This window comes from Pinus tabuliformis, chromosome 1_1 (assembly GCF_031772625.1).
Source record: "Pinus tabuliformis cultivar Carrire ecotype Pingquan chromosome 1_1, CPIR1, whole genome shotgun sequence".
Classification (NCBI taxonomy): Eukaryota; Viridiplantae; Streptophyta; class Pinopsida; order Pinales; family Pinaceae; genus Pinus; species Pinus tabuliformis.
In genome coordinates, this window is record NC_142297.1 from 427,634,459 (window position 1) to 427,655,971 (window position 21,513).

The 21,513-nt window shown below is 34.2% G+C and overlaps 2 pseudogenes; both read right to left on the reverse strand.

Moving 5' to 3' along the window:
• Positions 1-746: 746 nt before the first annotated feature.
• Positions 747-2,251, reverse strand: LOC149213528 (WUSCHEL-related homeobox 9-like; annotated as a pseudogene).
• Positions 2,252-19,713: 17,462 nt separating this feature from the next.
• Positions 19,714-21,488, reverse strand: LOC149213529 (WUSCHEL-related homeobox 8-like; annotated as a pseudogene).
• Positions 21,489-21,513: the final 25 nt, after the last annotated feature.

Genomic DNA, 21,513 nt, shown 5'->3' on the forward strand with positions numbered 1-21,513 from the left:
TGTGATGAGAGGACAAATTTTCAATAAAATATTCACAAGAAGACCGAGGAGCTGGAAATTAAGGGAAAACTTCGATGAGTATGATTCTTTCACACAAAGATAGTCTTTGACATCATCAAATTCATAATTCCATGATTTCATGAGAGGTGGACATTCCCAACTTGAGTTTGATGTGAGGGATTTGCATGAAGATTAATGAACTACAAGAAATTTGTGAATTCGGTAATAAGTAAAATTTTGAAAATTTGAGAGATCACACATAGAATATCAAACATATTTTACAAAGGAATCCACATCGAGTGAAACCATGCAGATAGATGGATTGTGTGAGAGAAACATGGAATTTACTCTATCGTAAATAACGAACGGTATGAAATTGAAAATCGAACCAAGGTTGGAAATCCAGGACTGATAAATAGCGCTATGCATTTCCAAATCGAACCAAGACAGCAACACCGCCATTGATTAATAACGTTTCATATCTGGAAAGTTGAATAAAAAATGTTAAAATCACAGCGGTGAAGTTAAATTTTACGTTACTTCTACAGATAGTTTGAAAACTTCTCAAAATATAGCGGTATGAAAGTCCGCATGGGCATGAGGCATACCAGGTAATACATAGCTCCATGCTGCAGGCATTCCATGGTGAACCCCATTCATTTTGTAAAATCGGCTGGCCTGTGGAGTGAAGCAAAATTGCATTTTCACTGAACATAGCCTTGACATTTATGACTCAAAGCGGAACGTTATTTATGACTACAGTTATTGAGCAGCCGTAAATCAACTCGTCGCCAGTCCTTGCAGAGAAATATTTTTAGACAGATATATATATTACATCCACACGAACAATATTAAATGTCTGAATGAATGGCATATGTCAAGCAACTTTTAGGTGTTTGTTCTACTATCCAGAAACAAATATATAGTCACAGAAACAATCATGGCACCAATCTGCCTAATTGAAAGGCCTTTTAGGTGTTTGTGCTCATTAGGGTTATATATTTATATACATCGGATTTCAAAGTGTGTTCAAAAACTGACACGAGAGGCATGTTCAAGGGTGGGGATTAAAATAGTTTTTTGGTGGTGTCAGCACATGTACCTTCGTTAAATATTCCTCCTCTTGTTGCCGTAGCTGGTACTGCGTCAGTGTAACTGCATTGATCATTACTGATTCCTTCATTTATTTGCAAATGATAATGGTCCTGTTGAGTGGAAAACTGAGCAGCTGCCACAACAGAAGAGTATGTTTCCCCAGTGTTACCCAACGAATTAGCTGTTGTGACAGAAACCCCCACGATTTCTTTAGACTGATCAGTATTACTCTTTTCTGAGCCAGATTTAGAGGCCTCTTCAGAGTGAAGATGACGTTGCCGTTGCTTGGTTCTTGCCTTTCTGTTCTGAAACCAGTAGAGGACACTAGCGTCCCGAACTGAACTCTGAATCTTGCAGCTCAACTTTGAATCTCTCTATTTCATCTCTGGTAGGGTTTGTCACCATAGAGTTAAATATGAACTCCAAGATCCCGATCTGTTCTGGTTTTGAATTCCATCTGGGCCTTGATTCCCGTTGGCTCCTTTCCTCATTCTCTGATGATGTACCTGCACAAATTACAGTTGTCAGAGCATTGTTCCTTATATTTTAATTAGATTTGAAATAATATTCCTCTGAACTCATATTATTGACTATTATATATCCGCTTTAATTCGGCTCACCCTTGAAAGCAGTGGGAAATTGTACTTACAGGTAGACATAAACCACGAAAGTAAGTAATGCCTCATAAAAATGAATATCTAGGGTTTCGTTTGACGGTGAAATTTCCCTGCTCGAAGCTAAAAGTCAAATTTCATTCCATCAAAACCCAGTTGCTATTAAAGGATTTGTTTATAGCTACATCAAGATTTTCTTATTCATCTAAATATTATTTAACTCTATTACAATTGCACATCTGAATATGAGACATAAAATGTTATGCTGCATTTATCTCTGGCTGAAGTTATATTCTTTCTATGCGTATAAACATATTAATCTCCAAAGCAGATTCGGCCCCAGCAATGTCTTTTAATTGTTGATATCATAAAGATGCCATCACAAACAAAGGAGGAGGAAGTTGGAGTTACAGTGTATAGTCACCTTCATAAGAATGTCTTTGGCTGGAAATCGTTGAAGTAGGTGAAGCTTCACGCCATTGACTCTCAGACGTTGAGAGATTTACCTTGAACATACTGCGCCAATAGCTGTTTGGATTCATATTGCCCGGAAGGAAAGGGAAGATGTGTGTCGACTCTTCCACGGTCAACAGTTGAAACTGAAAGCAGGTTTAGGGTTTAGGGTTTTACCTACAAATCACAAGAACATCAAAGCAGGTTTCAAATTAACCACTGCTACTGACCAAAGGGCGTCAGTCAAAATCAATGATGGTCATCACAATTCTTAATTCATGAGAAGCACAAATCTATATATTGACATTGGATAGCTATAACCTATCCGATGACAAACGACAGAAACCGGTATATGCCTGCAAACTAGACCGTTAATAACTTCTTCAAGAAGTAATCTTTTTAGGGCTTGAGTTATTCCAGGTTATTGAATTTTTGAATTTGATTATTTACTAAAAGTTAAATTACAGCGAGGCGTTTGGCTGCACGAGGAAGCTCCGGAGATTTTATTTTTAAAAGAGAATAGAAAATTAAATTAATAGTTTTATAAAATGTTTATTATTTTTATATAAAATTTAAAAAAATAAATATATATATATTTAAAAGGTGTTCGACAATATTTTTATAATTTTTAAATATAATAATTATCAATGAATTTGAGAAATATATTTAAAAGTATTATTTTTTTACGTTTTCTATATATAATTATAATGATTTATTATTAAAAAATAATAAATTTTAATTATTTATTTCTCCAATAAATTAAGTAATCTTTATTACTGTGAAAATGTGTATGTTTCTTTAATTTATTTTTTATAAATAAAAAAGAAAAAGTCTATACTTCTATATTTTATTTATTTTAAATAAAGAGGAAAATGATTTAATAAAAAAAATTGTTTTTACTATTTTCCATAAAAATTAATATTTTAAAATTATATTTTCTTTTTATTCAATGATACATCATCAAAAGTTCTTATTATATTTGACCATATTTTATTTATTATAAGTAAAAGGAAAGTAGCTTAATAAAAAAGATATAGTTTTTTTTTTAATTCAATAATATATCATTAAATATCTCAATATATTTGACTTTTTTATTGAAGAAATATTTAAAGAATAGGATAAAAAATATATGTTTTATATTTAAATTATTTAGTATTGAATTTTACGAAATTTTCAAATACAAAATTTATATAATTATTTAATATATAGGTATAAAATAAAATAAAAAATATGTAAAAGAAATATTTAAATTAATTAGAAATATAATTGTTTATTTGAATTTTATGATTTGTGAATTCTAATTGCTAATGATTTTTTTATAATTATAAATACAAAGAAAAAATTATTGCTTAAAATTATTTATATTAGATTTATTGTGTATTGTAAAATATAAAGAGTCTGTGTGTTTTGAAATACAAGAGAGAAGTCACTAAGTCACATTAACTATGCCAAATCATCAAAAAAAAGGTGCATTTGTGAATATTATAATACCTCACACCATATCTTCATTGGGTCAAGTTATTTCACCAAAACATTAATCGGTCATTATCTCAATTAATGTCCTTGAAATAATAAGAAGTGTGTGAGATGTAGCCTACATGAAAGTAAGAACCTCCTAAACACGGACTCTATTATGAAATACAAGCAATAAGTTACAAAGAGCAATTAGCTCACCAAAGTCCAACAAATGAATGCATTTTTGGATATTATAATAAGTCACTCCATATCCCCAATGTGTCGGGTTACTCGGCCAAAAATTTAATTGGTCATTATCTCACTTATGATTGTTGAAATAATAAGAAGTTTGTCGAATGTAGGTTACATGAAAATCGGGATCTTGTAAATTTATTAATGTACAATAAACAATGACCATGTTACAATATTTAATGCGCTCTCTCTTCATATCTAAAAATATTGGAAAGGTTTAAAGGGCCTCATATTGCGCATGACATATTTTATCACTAATTTGTATTACTACTAAATATTCTCATGTACATTTAACTTCAGTTTTTAAAATATGTTTGTTCTAACATACACTTCATATTTAAGAATATTGTAAAAGTTTAACTAATTTCTAGTACTCACTAAATGTTTTCATATACATTTAACTTCACTTTTTAAAATAGGTTTGTTCTAACTTACACTCATCATAATAAAAATCTATACATGATTTCATAATATTAGTTATGTGTAATTATCTATGTGCATATCCAAGTATCTCCTTAACCAATAAGATATTAGTTATTATTGTTTTAATATGTCACTAATTCTTATTATGTAAGTGAAAGTTTTATCATATGAATAGATATTTCACTATTTAGATAAATACCTTATCATAAATGGTTTGATTCTCAGATTTATAAATAAAATCTTATAATAAAAGATAATGAAAATATATAAATCTAAAACTTATAATTTCTATAAGTATTTTGGTATAGATCTAGAAAGTAATAATTTTTTTCCCTTTCTTAAATCTAAATTTTTTTAATTTTTATTTATTTCTTATCACTTTGTTATTAAGGTTCGAAAGCAGAATCATTAATTTGCCATCAAAAAGTTTCTGACTTAAGAAAAGATGGTCATATAATTAATTCCTATCAAAACTAAAGTTAAAATAAAAATTATTTTTTAAATTTGAAATGAAAATTATTTCATTTTCTCTTTAAATTAAAAGATAAAGATTTATTTTAAAATATATTCTAATAATCATTTCTTTTATATGATTTTTTATATGATTTTTATTTTATTAGTCATTTATAAATATTAATATTATTTTTAAAAATTAATATTATTGTATATCAGTCTATACAAAGTGTTTGTCATTTTATCCAATACAATCCTATAACCATAGAAATATTTGTGCACATATTAAACATACTTATTAGAGCTGAAATTTAATAGTGGGGATGGGAAACAAATACTCAGTTGTCGTTAATTCTCTCATCCACAACCCCTCCTCTTGCTCCTTGGGTTTATAAAAGATACCTACCAATATATTTTTCTTCGCTTTGAACATAATTACTTTACATTCTTGCATTTAATAATGGTATGTACATATTTTGTGTGCTTAATGTATAGAAATATCATGGTAAGAGATGATGCAATTTAATTAATTTCTTACATAAGAAAAAGAATATAATATCCCAGAGCTAACCATTGTCATAGACTAACTTAGTATAATGTTTAATAGAATGTCTGTATAAACTAAAAAATTTAAAAACTTTATATTAGAAATATTATAATTTATTTGTCAAAAATGATTCATGTCTTATTAAAATATTTATAAATTTATAAATATAAAGCTAAAAGAAATGTTCATTTTACAAATTAGAGTTGGATGTAGATTAATAATATTTATTATACCCATGTTTAAATTTGCAGTTATGCAATTTTCATGTAACTTTGTTTAAGTCTAAACAACAACGTCATACAATATTTTTACAATAATGAAATGAGTTTGTATTTCAGAATAATTATCTAATATTTCAATGTGATCACTCCATAAACACGATATTTTTTTATATCTTCTTCAAATTTATTTCCAAATATTTGTTAAAATTTCACAAACATAGTCACCTTCGATTTCAGTTACTAAATATATGATTGCGATTATTTCTATATTAAGATTTCTAATTTTTTCAAAACGACTCTCTTTGAAGTTGATATGGAATATAATTATTAATTCTTCTATATTAGTATTAAAGGATGTAATTATTAATTATTTTAAAATAGATTTATGTTGGACACCTAATCCTCTAAGGGTTGGTGTGGAAGCTACACAGCGAAAAGGAGTCCAAGAAACCACTTGGAATATGAATCCAAGGGTCACACCATGTATTATAAATGTATATCATTTGTTAATAATATGTGAACTCTCCTGTTTATCTTTCCTATGTTGTTGCTGCCATGTATGTGTTTAACATGGTGTCAGAGTAGGCGATCTCCTACCCTGTTCAACTGTGAGCCACTTGTTTATTGTGGCCTTTATTACATGCCAGTCCTACACCTCTACCTATTTTCCCTCATACGCAAGGTCACATGTCTTATATATATATGCTTTGTAACTTCTCTACATTCATATAACTATCACTTCTGCAATTCTGGATGTAACATGCATTCCATGAATATGAAAATAGAGGCCTGGGTATTTTAAGAGTCTGTTAACTCTACAGAACCTACCTGATATTCCCCTGACCTCTGAAATCCATAGGTCTCCATTGTTGGATGTCGTTTCTCTGTCCTTCGAAATCCACAGGTCTCCTCCGAAATGCTCTCTATGTAGCCATCATAAAAATTCCACGCAAATAATTATTTTTCATTCTTCTCTGTGTAGCCATCATCAAAGAAAAGTCGTCGCAAATTCGTCCTCCATTCCCATGTTATTTACTCCAAGCTAGCAAACAACAATCTTTTTTTGCGTACTAGAACGTCCGAACTAGGCCCTCCCATCTGCATTTTCTAGAAACTGCGACTCTTTTGTTGCTACTGTTATTATTCGTTCAACTCTATGCTCTACTAAAATACATCCAATGACAACGTCTTTTTGATTAGTTGCAACTCCTATATTCCTATTGCACTAGTTTTGTGGAGTACCAAAAATCCAACGCATACCTATCTAAGCTATGATATCACAACAATTTCTAACACAAGACTCTGCTACCTCTTACCAAACCTCTTTGTCATTATGAAACCATGACATTTAGGGCTAAGACTAAACAATCCACCTGCCCTCACCCTTGTGACCTTTCTCACTATATGCCTCTGTCACAGCATAAAAGAGAGCTCCACATTGAACATAACTGAGACATCCTTCCAATTCCATTTTTTACATTCATCATCATTCTTGGGTTCGCTAAAAGGGACACTGAAAAAAGGAAAATCTCAGAAATCTTGCCAATGCTTCACACCGAGGCCCTACGATGAGATTAATGCATTGATTTCCTGAACAAGAGAGGCATTCAGGAAATTGGAACTACTGTAATTGAGGGGAAATGATTATTGAATAATTGTGTATTTGAGATATCTAATAAGAAAACCAATGCATGAATCGATTGTTGTGCCACGGCCTATGCTCAAGACCACAAAATCTCGAGCATCTGCGAATGATACGTGCCACGGGTTTGACACCTGGTTCATCGCATTCAAGTCCAACATTTTTTGGCTATGTGAGTTGTGGTGGAGATTCATCTTTTGAATAATAAATATAGAGAGAAGAACTGGCACAACCACAAAATGAGTCCATTGTTGTGAAAAGGTCACGAAGAAACTGATCGATTTCATTATTAGAAGGTCTGAGTTCCTAATCAACAATTTCTTCACCACCATTACTTTGATCATCTGCGCCATTCTGTGTTTGCATAAAATCTACGTGAAGTGACTCTGATAATTTGAAGCAATCTCTTGTCTGGGCCTTCTAATTTCGTCATCAGGTTCCATATTCCACCTGCACAATTCCTTATCAGCATGTCGATGAACCCTGGTGTGAAATTCTGCGTGGGCTTCATTTATTTCCCAAGAGAGGGTTGTATGCAATAAAGGAAACACCCACACAAAGCACCAAGAGGAGGTACCAGTACAAAACGCATGTGTAGAGTTGAAAGGATGCATTGCATGGAACTATAGGATGTCTGTTTTGATTGAGGGGCTTCCAGATGCATTTTCACTTCAGTGCTTAGCACATGTGCCATTCACATTGCATCCTCAATAAACCAACTAGAGTTTACAAATGTTGGATTGATGGTCTGCACAGAGATTGTTAGTTTCAATGATAGGAGGAGTATCGGTTTGACAAAATTGGTACATTGGTATGCAAATCAATGTTAATGTCATTCATTGGACGCATGGAATGTGAAATACTAAACTTTTGGTGGTGCGATATATGGCTAAGGTCAAGCTATTGGCTCGGACACCTGCTTGTTTCATTTGGTGAAGCAATGACAATTCTTCCTCGGGAAAACCATGCCTTGCATAGGCTTCCATCGTAAGAGTCCACGAGCACTCATCTCGTTGAAGCATTCAATTGGAAAAATTGCGAGCGTTTGCCAGCTTTTCACACATAACATACATTTTAACAAGTGCATTATGTAAACCACTGTATGCTTTAATTCCAATCTGATTAATGTGAGCGTGTACTATTTTGGCTTCTGGTAAAGCTTTGTCCCAAATGCAAGCGTCCAACAAAGAAACGTATGTAGAAGAATCCATAGAGTTGTTAGTAAAGCGTAAAATATTCAGGGTTTCATTCAAGCAACCCTGTTTACACAATATTCTAACATCGATCAAAGGAAAAATTTCCATTGGCATTGTATTGGAGTTTTTAGTGCATTGAGGTCTTCATTGTTTTACTATTTTTTTGAAGTTAAAAAAAAATGGCTCCAATTGGTGCAATATTAGAGTTACTGGACAATCTAATACTCTCTACTATGGATAATACAATCAAAATCAGCAAGGATTTTCTCACCTATATTCACAGTTGTTTACAAGATGTACATGACAAGATTGAATTTTTGCAACTTGAATCTCAGCTATAGCAAGCAGAATTACAACAATGGTGTCGTCATTTTGAACCTGTTTCTGTTTAGAACAATGAAACAGACTCCCATAAACAACAAGTCAATAATGTTACAAATTCAGATTCAGTGTCCAATGCAACAACAGATTTGCATGCAAAAGCAAAAATTCAGCCTGCACTTCCCAAGTCGGTCATTAGACCTTGGGAAGAGCTTGTCCACAACAAGCACAGAACTGGTCTTGGATATGACAAGGATGTGTCCTTTCATATTCCAGACTACTCTAAACCAATCCAATTTCAAAGGGCTGGATTTCTTCAGGATTGTTCATCTTCACATGCTCCTCATGACAGTTCACCTCCAGCTGCTCCAGATTTTGCCTGTCTTCCACAGCAACAGATTATAAAATGCCAACATTGTGACCGAGTTGGCCATCTGAGAGATCATTGTTTTGATCTTCATCCATGTAAGCACTGTCATAAAACCAATCATTCTTCAAACATATGCTTCAGAAACAAACCTCCTGCAAGAACAAATATTCATCTTGGATGGATCACTTCTTGGCAATGGGCATCAATAGCCAAGAATATATTTCAGTCATATGTCTGAACATGTTCTAGAGTATTGAACAGTCTTATAGTTGAGTTGTCTCCATCATCTCACCTTGTATCTGATAGGGGGAAAATGATGGTCATCTACAAGCTTCAAAGTCACATCAAGCAAGCCTGAGCCACAACCTGCCATACTAGATTCAGAGTTGTAGCCAGAGACAAAGATGCCCCTGAGCATGCCTTCAATCAGTGATACCTCTTCAAAGAATTAGGGACACTTCCTCTAGCAGAAGACTTCGGCTTCTTGCCAGTTCAGAAGAGTCCCAAGAATTGCATTAAGCATTCAAGAGTTGTTGGTCATCCTTAAACCATAACAGGTTGAGACTTCCCTTTTCAAGTTGAAGTTCTCCCTTTTATGCGGGGTGAGACCTCCCTTTCATGGTTGAAGGTTTCCCTCCTCAAAACATCAGAAGCACTTCCTCTAGCAGAAGACTTGAGCTTCATGCCAGAGTTGGAAGAGTTCTTGGACTCATACATAACCCTTCAGATTAACGGGGGGAATGTTGGACACCTAATCCTCTAAGGGTTGGTGTGGAAGCTGAGGAACGAAAAGGAGTCCAAGGGACCACTTGGAATATGAATCCAAGGGTCACACCACGTACTATAAATGTATATCATTTGTTAATAAAAAGTGAACTCTTCTGCTTATCTTTCCTATGTTGTTGTTGCCATGTATGTGTTTAACAATTTATAAGTTTTAATAGTGATTATGTTTAGAGAGCAATAAAATAACAATTAATTTTTCCACAATTAATAAATTGCAAAATGCCCACGGGGCTTTGGATTGATGGTGAATGGGTGTACTGTTAAGGAACTCCTTGTGATAGGTCACTAGTTCAAATCCCTGTGGGTGCTTACCTACCCAAAAAAAAAAATTGCAAAATATCTTTTCTTTTTTGGTAGGTTAGCACCCACGGGGGATTTGAACCAGTGACCTATCGCAAAGAGTGCCTTAACAATGCACCCATTCACCGTCAATCCAAAGCCCCATGGGAAATAAATTGCAAAATATCATTATATATAAAAAATTTAAATAATTTCTATATCAAAATAGTAATATCCATAAATTTAAGCTATTATCACATATATATTATATATAAATTATATTTAGAATAGTATAAATATTTTTTTACACAGAAATAAAAAATTATTATCTTAATAAATATCTTTATATTTTAAAAGATTTCTATTTAAAGTTATATAAATTTATAAAACATATCGTACGAAAATACCTTTGTTAATCTGAAATGTGTTACATTTGTGATGCCTCCCCCATTTACTACACCATGCTCACGAAAGACATTCATGGAAGAAATTTCATCTGAGACTATAACTAGCATTTTCACATATTTGTGAAAAAATCCAAAGAGAAATACATGACATCAAGTTCTTGACCATAGCCAATGAATTGCTACTGTACTAGTTCATGATGGTCAGGATGAGCAATGTCTCGAGGTCGTTGGCATGCATAGATTGGCTAGGTTGGAAGCATTGGCTAAAATTTTCTTGACCATAGCCAGTGAATTGTTGACCAGATGGGAGAGATTACATATGCCCTCCCAACAAACGTTGCTTGAGATTCCTAATTCCATCTTTCTCCATTCCGTGAGTCTCGGTTTCCTAGGCATCGATGACCATGCTAATATCTTTGGTATTCTGGGCTCCTCAGACTTGGGTGTCTCAGATGTTGCTTCGGCCTTAAATTCCAAGAGCGTGTCATTACTAAATTCAAATATGATTATTGATTAAGTAAGGGATGATGTAATTTCTTGCATGACCCACATGTTCCTTTGCAAATATGCTCACAACTAAGTCTCAAAACCTAACCACAAGGCGGATCAAAATAAAGTTTATCAGGGTCTTCAAAACATGGCATGCGTACCCCATGTCCACATTGCAAAAGTTTTAAAACATTTACTATACACGGTCCGCAAGGCCTTCCACATTTTAGTTTACATGGATGACCACAATCAAGTTGAAAAGGGCATGGTTGATTCCTTAGCTATAGTTTCCAGTAACTTCAAACCACCTCAAAATCCCTTACTGAGGTATGAAATTGAAGTCAGATACATGCCTTCAATACCAGAAAATGTTAAGTATTGGTAGTTGTTTGAAGATGAGGAACATATCAAACACTTCATGGAGGTAGTTGGACAATTCTCAGGCTCGAAGATTGATCAGGAGAAAGAGAAAGTAGTAGATGAACAATATGCCAAGTGGGAAGAAACCATTGTAGGGCACAAGATTTATAATTAAAAGGTAATACTATCTCCAGAGGATTGGTTTACGTGGAAAGATTGTTCAACTCAAATGATATGGCTGCCAAGCCAACTCAGCAAGAATTTGAAGAACATGTGGAATATTGCAATGTTGGTCTAGATCAAGATCCCCAGATAATGAAGTTGGCCAAAGGAGTTTCCACATAATACAAGAAAAAGTACCTGAAACATTTTAAGGAGTATATGGATGTGTTTTATTGGTCTTACGATGATTTAAAAACATTGGATACTAATATCATCCAACATTAAATTCCTTTGAAAATTGAGGTGAAACCACACAAGTAGAAGCTTAGGAAGATTAACCCTTTATTACTAACAACAATTGAGAAAAAGGTGAGGAATTTTCTCCAAGACAAAATTATCATACCTCTAAGGTATTAAGATTGGGTGGAAAATCTAGTTCTCATCACGAAGAAGAATGGGGAAATAAGATTGTGTATCGACTTTAGGAATTTGAACGAGGCCTCACTAAAGGATAATTATCATTTTCCTAAAATGGACTAAATTCTTCAAAAGGTGTTGGGCTATGCTCGTACTTCTATGATGGATGGTTTCTCTGGATAAAATCATGTAGTTGTGCATCCTGAGGATCAAATGGAAAATGCATTCACCACACCTTGGGGGACGTTTATATATGTTAGAAATGCCCTTCGCCCTCATTAATGTGGGAGCCACTTTTCATAGGGAAATGGATATAGTGTTTGTTGGAGAAAAATATAAGTTCATGGTAATTTACATAGATGACATCACTATTTTTTCAAAAACAGATGAGGAGCATATCGAACATCTATGTCTCACTTTCGAGAAATGCAGAAAATATGGCTTGTCTTTAAGTCTAAGAAGTCTCAGCTTGCTCTAAGTTAGCGAAAGATTATAGGACACATCATGGCAAAAGAGGGGGCGAAAATAGATCCCAAGAGGGTGAAATCCATTAACAACATCCCATTACCGAGAAATAAGAAAGAAATCTAGCCTTTGTTAGGCAGAATCAACTTTTTGATGTTCATACCCAATTATGCTGAGATAATTAAAGAAATTATACAAATTCTAAAGAAAGATAAATTAGTGAAATGGACTCTTGGGTCTCGTGAATCATTCTCCAAAATTAAAAATGCTTTTGCAGAATCTCCTCTGTTAATCAATCTAGATTATAAAATATTTTTTCACTTTTTCTTTTGCTTCTCCTCACACAATGGTTGTTGTCTTGTTGCAAAAAAATAGTGAGGGCCATGACCAGCCAATAGAATTCTTAAGTGAGGTGTTGGAAAATGCTGAGATAAAATATAAAATTATGGAAAAGCGGGCATATGCCTTGCTCAAAGCCTTGAAGGATTTCAAAATTTATGTTTTGCAATCAAACATAACAACTTATGTCCCTACAACTACGGTAAAAGACATTTTAGTTCAGGGTGAAAATGATGGGAAAAGAGGAAAATGGATTGCTCAAATTCAGAATTATGACATGGATATCAAGCCTACTAAGCTCATCAAGGGACAACGGATAGTTAAAATCCTATCTGAAGTAAATTTCCAAGCATTAGGCATAAATTTGTTGACAAAGGAAGAAGAAATTTGAAGAGAAGAGGAGCAGAATAAGGTCAATACCACAACACAAAAAATTCAAATGAAGTACCTCGTGTCTCATTGGTACAAACATATAATTTAGTATTTAACTTTTCTGAGTTTCCCAATCAGTGTTGATAAATTTAAAGACAGAGCTTTGAGCTTACAAGCCTAGAAGTTTGTCATTTTAAATGGCTAAATTGATTAGAAAGACCTATTGGGGATTTTTCTTTTACGCCTGGTTGAAGAATAGATCCTTAAGGTGATGGAATTCCATAATTGTGTGTGTGGGGGGCATTATAGTTGGAGAGGTACAATCCATAAAATTCTCAAAGCAGGTTTCTACTAGCCCAAGCTATTAGGTGAGGTACACGCATGTGTTCGAGCCTGTGAGAAGTGCTAAATGTTTTTTGAAAGGCAAAAATTATCACCTTTTCCTTTAATCCCTATTCCTGTTGAAGAACCTTTTAGAGAGTGGGGGTTAGACTTCATTGGGTAAATCCACCCATCCTCAAGAGATGCACACAAATGGATTCTCATGACCACCGATTACTTCACTAAGTGGGTGGAAGTAGTCCTAGTTATAAATTCAATTGATGTCATGGTTATCAAATTCATGGAGAAGAATATCTTTATCAGGTTCAGCTGCCCAAGAAAGATTATCATTGATAATGCTGAATTTTTTAAATCTGCCAAGATTTCGAGTTTATGCTAGAAGTATAACATCATTGTGGCTCACTCCACTAGCTACTATCCACAGGGACATGGATTGGTCGAGTCATCAAATAAAACCTTTGTAAGGATTCTTAAGAAGACAATATCAAAAAATCACAAGAATAGGGACTCACAACTAAAGTTTTCTTTATGGGTAAATAGAGTTACTACCAAGAGGTCAACTGGAAAATCTCCTTTTCAATTAGTGTATATGAAAGCTGCAATTTTCCATATACAATTAGCGATGCCACTGGCCACAATTCTATAGGACATTGATGAAAAACCAAATTCTCTAACCAACAGGATTAATAAGCTGGTAGAACTTCAAGAAAGCAAGGGGGAATTGACTTGGAATCTTATTCAATATCAGGAAAAAATGAAAGCTTTGTTTGAGAGAAAAGTAAGAGAAAAAACTTTACAGTGAGTGGATTTGGTGCTTAGGTGGGATGTTGGACAAGGAGATAAAGGAAAAGATGGAAAATACGGTCCCTTATGGTTTGTACCTTTCAATATTGTTCAGGAAAAGGGGAACAATACTTTCTTACTCAAAAACTTACATGGTGAAATGCTTGAGATGCTTGTGAATGGGCAGTTTCTCGAGCTTTACTTCCAACAATAAAAAAGGTCCACATTCAGCCACTCTACATAATGGTGAGTCATTGTAGATACCAATAATTATGTAATTTTTTGATGTTTTCAGTTCTGTTTTTATATACTTTAAAAAATGACTACATGCCTAATGGATAAGAGGCTACTAGTCCGCAAGTTCTCATCACCTTGCCAGCAAGGCATTGTCCTAAGTTAGAGGCAATGTTGTCACCTACTCTAACTTTTCAAATCATGTCAAGTGATGTCAAATGTTGGCCAGAAAAGGGGAGATGAATTGAAAAATGCCAAAGAGGAGAAAAAATATCAGAGGTTGAAAGCACAAGGAAGAGGCCAAAACCAAAAGCCTAATTTTCAAAGAGAAAAGGAAAGTCATGATTTAAGGAGGAGTGTCGAAATTCTAGATCCAATCACATCAGAGCCAGATATCAAGAAGAATAGCAGGAAGACATATCGAAACTCTTATTATTTCTTTTGAAAAGCTTCTGATGAGAGGGGCTTTGATATTTACTAGCACCCAGTCATGGAAAACCAAAGGGACCAATGGCATAGAGCTAGTTGGGGCACCTAACTGTTAACAAGGAATAACAGTGGTTGAAAGTGTCAGAAATCTTTTGGAAAAAGTCTCTATGAAGAGAGATTCCAACAAAAATTGTCTCATGTTTCTCATAGATCCATAGAACTTGAAGCCAAGGGAATATTTAGCACTTGAGCCCGATGGGCCACATCAAGGATACAAATATCGTAACTCCTACATAAGTTCAAATTGGAAAATTTACGATGAATATGGGCTCTGATATGTGGTGTCACCTGGTCATGAAAGTACAAGGAAACTAGCACAAAACAAAGGACCCTAAGGACCCCTTCTGTCTCCTCAAAACTAGACACATGGCAACAGATAGTTGTTCGCGAGAAGTTGACACAATATATTATGTCAGCATGACATTGTGGGATAAGGACATGTGGCAAGCGATTTGAACATTTTAGAGGGCCAAAGGAAAAAAACTAGGCAACACGTGTCACTACCCAAGAGGCACCATGTGGAGATGAGGATATGAGCATGATTTCACTTCGAAGATCTACATATCAGGGGTTGAAAACATCAAAACTATTTGAGAAAAAGTTCTAATGAAGAGGGCTTCGATATTTTGTAGCACTTTGTCACAAAGACCTAGAACGACCAAGCGCACAGATCTTGGCAGAGCCCCTAAGTGCTAAAGTGGAATATTAGAGGATGGTGGCATCATAACCCTTTTTAATTCATTTTTTGAAAACTTCTGATGAAGGGGGTTATGATATTATATGGTGCCTGGTCATGGGAACTATAGTGAACCAAGGGTACAGGGAATATATAGTGCCTAAGTGCTATGGACCATATTGGGGATACAAATATCATAACTCCTACATAAGTTCAAATTTGGAAAAGTTATGATGAAGAGGAGCACCGATATGTGGTGGAAATTGGTCATGAAAATCCATGAAACCAAGGGCGAAGCATAAATTACAAAGGGAGATAGTCCACTAACAAGAGCCCAAAGTATTTAACACCCAAGCATAGAGCCTAAGTTCATAGGCAGTGGTCCCATGGTTGAGAAACGATAAATGAGCTTAAGAAAGAGGAGCGTGGGGCAATCATATTTCTGTGTTTTTGTAACAATATTTTATAAAACTTACAAGATGTATTGGGTTTTGGTGGTATAGTCTAAAGTGTGTACAGATTGATGGGTCAATAGTTATGTTCCAGAGCACCATTAATTCCATCGTAGGTGATTTCTTCCAGCACGAGAAAGTGGGGAATTCATGCAGTTAAGGGGGAAAGAAATAGTTGTATCGGTTAATAACTGTGGAGGAACACCATGGCAGAGACGTGGCCTAATTAGAGACAATCACAAGAAATGGCTAGGAGATATTTTACCATGGCCATCATTAAGTTTTCCCCTATTTTCTTACTTGGTAGTTTTTTCTTTTTAAAGAAGAAATCAAATCTATTGTAATCATTTGGCCAACATAACCTCCACATGCCTAGATAGTTAGTCAATCAGACAGCTGGGGCATTTCTGACATATTTTGTAACTATTCTTTCAAGCTTCCCCTCTCATTATAAATAGTGAGAAGAAACTCATTCTAAAGGTTCCCAATTCTTGTTCCCAGAGGTCTAAAATTTGCTTTTCGCAAGTGTTCTGAGTTCTGTGTATAGAAAGAGGTTTCAAATTTTGGTTTAATGGTTTATTCATGAGGAGTTAATGCTTATACAAATCGCAGATTTTTTGGATCTATGATATGGACTTTGTTTTAAAAGGATTAATGAAGTAGATTTGGTGGTTACAAATAGGGTAATGTGAAGTATGTGTGGCCCTCTATTTTTCATTTCATGTATGTTTGTCTTCCTCTAAAATTGTGTAAATACGCTGCTGCTTTCATTCTCAAATTTTTATATTTACTTATGTTATATGATAGAAATGGTACTTGTGCACTTTCAAATTTACTAGTTTTATATTGTAGCCAATAATACCTGGGAGATCGCAGATCTACCAACGTTATTTTGTGACAGGATGTGCCCATGAAAATATAGAGCTAGAAAGCTTAAAATGCACTCCACACTTTCTGCATTTCATCTCCTTATTCTTCCATAGTTTTGTTGGGATCATTGCTTAATATTTTGTGTCATCCATCCCTCTGCATTGAATTCCTTTCCTTACTTTCTCTCTCTTTTTCTCTCCATTTTCACTATAACAACAATTATTAAGCTGCATTTTATTGTGTGTTGGCCACCATATCACGACATTTATCCTTGGGATGAGCGATATTTGCCTCTCTCTCTCTATATATATATGTGTGTGTGTGGGTGTGTGTGTGTGTGTGTGTGTGTAAGTCTACCTTGGTGAAGGGTGATTGAACCAAGTTATGAATCAATCTATTTCCAATTATATTTAATATGGAGTGCAACACAAATCTCAAAAAATCCTTAAAGCACTCCTCTAAGATGTCCTAGGAACTGAACCTATCGTCAACCCGGGGGTTGTCTCTTGTAGCTACAACAAAAGTCATTACTAGAACATGAGGAGTAGATGCCCCTCTACGCCTAGGAGAGACTCATTTCATGTTCTACTTGGGGTTGCTAGATTTGAGTGGGAACTAGCCATTCACTTTATACACATAATGGTGCTATAGGAGGGGAATCCTCCTAGGGAAACCATAGGAGAAGGAGGAAAAATATGTTGAAGAAAATCTTAATCTAACTAACTAGAGCCTAAATCACTTATTTGGTGACGGCTTTGAAAACACTTGTCTAAGGACCTCTTTTACATGATTTAAAGAAAAGGGTGAATTTCAAATATATAAAAATATTTTTGATGTTTTCCTCATTCATATTTATAATGATGTTAAGTTATTATGAGTCAAATGTGCTCTCTATTTTATTTATATTTCATCTATATTAATGTCCTAAGAAACATTTGCTTATGTAGATATTTTTTCATATTTAATGATATTGATAAGCTAGAGGACCACTTTGATATTGTTAAAATTTTTAACATCTCATTTGTTTCAAATTCAACTTTTCTTCTAAACAAAAAACAGCCATGATGCATGGTAGGAATTATCATCACTTTTAGCTTGTTTTGACCTAGATAAGAAAACACATCAAGACTTTCCTTTTATATCTTTTGATATAAGACTACAAGTAGATGTATTAATGAAACTTAGCTTAAAAATGTCATAAGAAAGATAATATCTTTGATAGAGTGATCTATACAATAGAGTATAAGAAGCAAATCATGCTTAGACTAGAAAATTATAGAAAAGAAAAAAACAATAATTCCTTTAACCATATTCATGATTTGGAAGTAGGAAGTATGGAAAAATTGTAGTTTTTTAAGGTCTAGACTAGCCAATTATAGAAGATAGAAAATCAATAATTCCTTTAACCATATTGATCATTAGGAAGTAGGAAGTATGGAAATATTATAGCTTTTACAGGTTTCATTGTAGATGAGGATGATGAAGCATTCATTCCAAAAAATTTATTGCTTAAAAACAATTCCTTTTCTAGCTATACTGATTTTGGGTGGATTCAAACCACTACTATTAGATATTAAGCTTCATTGTAGTTCAAGATAATCAAAGATTCATTGCAAAAAAATTATTGCTTAAAAACAATTGATTTTTTAGCTATATTGATTTTGGTTGGATTCAAACCACTACTATTATATATTGGATCTATTTCTAAAAAAATACCTTAACAATATATCTATTCATAAATTATTGTATATTAAAAAAACTACAATACAACCACTCTATTTAGAAAACGGAAAAGCCTAACTAAAAAATATCAAATTTAAAAAAATATATAATTAAATTAAAAATATGATATCTTAAAGTAACATAATTATAAGTTTGATCTTATCCATTTTAGCAATATGCAAAACTCACTGCATATTTCCATTTAATTTAGTTTATACTTATAACACAATGTTAAAACAACTTTCGTGTTTCAATACTCCCTTTCACGAAGTTGGGTTTTTAAAGGATGATGTGCGATTTAGTTAAATAAAAAGTATTCGTGATTGTAACTATTTTCCGTTCAAGGAAATAATAACTTATATGGTTGCAAAATCGTATTTTTTTATCAGAGTCTATTCTAGTTCTGATAAAGTAAAATCCAATACAATTATTAAATTCAGAAGAAAATGACCCTCGAAAAAACAACCTAAAAACATGATTCAAAGATAACATAACAATCCAGGTTCAAAGATAACATAACAATCCTCAGTTTATATCGGCACAACAACCTAGACATTCGTAACATATTGGAGAATGAACTGCGGTGGACTCCATATTTTTATTGAATAAAATAAAAAGACGAAACAATTTCCATTTTATAGAAAGTGAAGTGATCTCCACCACAACCACTTCCATATTTATTGTAGATAAAAGTGCCGTGATCTCCACATTTTTATTGAAATGAAGGGGGTGATAAAAGTGCAGTGATCATAAACAGACTAACGAAGGACAATATAACAAGGCCACACATTAACAAGGAATATTAAAACAAAGCCAGCTCTGACATAGAGTTTGACAAATCCTATAGATGCAATGTATGCAAATATAATACCAGGAGTCAACCTAGAATTTGCTCTATCCTAGATAACGAACAGTATGCAATTCAAAATCGAATCAAGAATGGAAATCCAGCATTGACGAGTATCGATACGCAACTCCAAGTCGAACCAAGATAACAACACCCACACCAACATTGATGAATACCGTTTCATACCTGGAAAAGTGAATAAACAATGTTAAAAGCATACCAGTGAAGTTAAATATTTTGAAAACTTCTCAAAATATAGCAGTATGAAAATCTGTATGGCATTATGCATACCAGGTAATACATAGCTCCATTCTGCAGACATTCCATGGTGAACCCCCATTCGTTCAGTAAAATCGGCTGGCCTGTGGAATGAAGCAAAACTGCATTTTCCCCGAACATAGCCTTAACGTTTATCGGTCCCACGGGAACCTGACCTGGAACATTATTTATGACTACAGTTATTGAGCGACCGTACATCAACTCCTCGCCAGTCCCTGCAGAGAAATATTCTGAGACGTATGTATATTACATCACAGGAACAATATTAATTGTCTAAATGGCATTTGTCAAGTAACTTTTATGTGTTTGTTATGGTATCGAAAAACAAATATGTAGTCACAGAAATAATCAGGGAACCAATCTACAAAATTCGAAGGCCTTTCAAAGTTATATATCTATATATATATATATAGAGGATTTCAAAGTTTGTTCAAAAGCTGACGCGAGAGGCATATTCAAATGTACATATGAAAATAGTGTTTTGGTGGTTTCAATACATGTACCTTCATTAAATATTCCTCCTCTTGCTGCTGTAGTTGCTACTGCGTTAGTGTAACTGCATTGATCATTACTTATTCCTCTATTCATTTGTAAATGATAATCGTCTTGATGATAGGAAAACTGGGCAGCTCGCACAACAGAAGAGTAGGTTTCACCCGCGCTGCCTAACGAATTGGCTGTCGTGTCAGAAACCCTGATGATTTCTTTAGACTGATCAGTGTTTCTATTTTCTGAGCCAGATTTAGAGGTCTCTCCAGAGTGAAGATGGCGTTGTCGTTGCTTGGTTCTGGCTTTTTTGTTCTGGAACCAGTAGAAGACACTAGCGTCCCGAATTTCTCCAAATTCTTGCAGCTGATCTCTGATTCTTTTAATTTCCTCTGGGGTAGGGTTTGTCACCCCAGAGTTAAAGATGGACTGTAAAACCCGGATCTGTTCTGGTTTTGGATTCTATCTGGGCTTTGATTCCTGCTGACTCCTTTCCTTATTTTCTGATGATATGCCTGCACAAAATACAGCTTTCAGAACTTGTTCCACACATTCTAGTCAGATTTAAAACAATGTTCAGGTGAACACATATTATTAAGCGTTTTGTCGGCCCGTTAATTCGGCTCACCCTTGAAAGAAGTGGGAAATTCTATTGACTGGCAGACTTAAACCACGAAAGCAAGTTATGCTTGATCAAAATGCGTATCCAGAGTTTAGTTTGACCCCGAAATTTCCCTATTCGAAGCTAAAAATCAAATTTCATTCCACCAAAACCCGGTTGCTATAAAAGGATTTGTGTGTAGCTACAACGGCATTCTCTTATTCATCTAAAGAATGTTCGAACTCTATTGCTTAATTTGGGACATAAAATGTTATACTGCATTTATCATTCGCTGAAATCGTATTCTTACGGCTCCATATTTGATCTCCATTTATAGGATGTGGAAAAGGAAAGAGCGGGCGCTTTAATCTCGAAAGATTTCGGCCACAACAATAATCTTTTGATTATTGTTTTCACAATGATGCTATAACAAACATAGAAGGAGAGGTTAGAGTTACACTGCATGGTTACCTTCACAAGATTGTCTCTGGCCGGAAATCGCTGAAGGATTTGAAGCTTCACCCCATTGACTCTGAGATCTTGAGGGATTTGCCTTGAACATACTGGGCCAAGCGATGTTCGGATTCATATTGACCGGAAGGAGGACTCTTCCA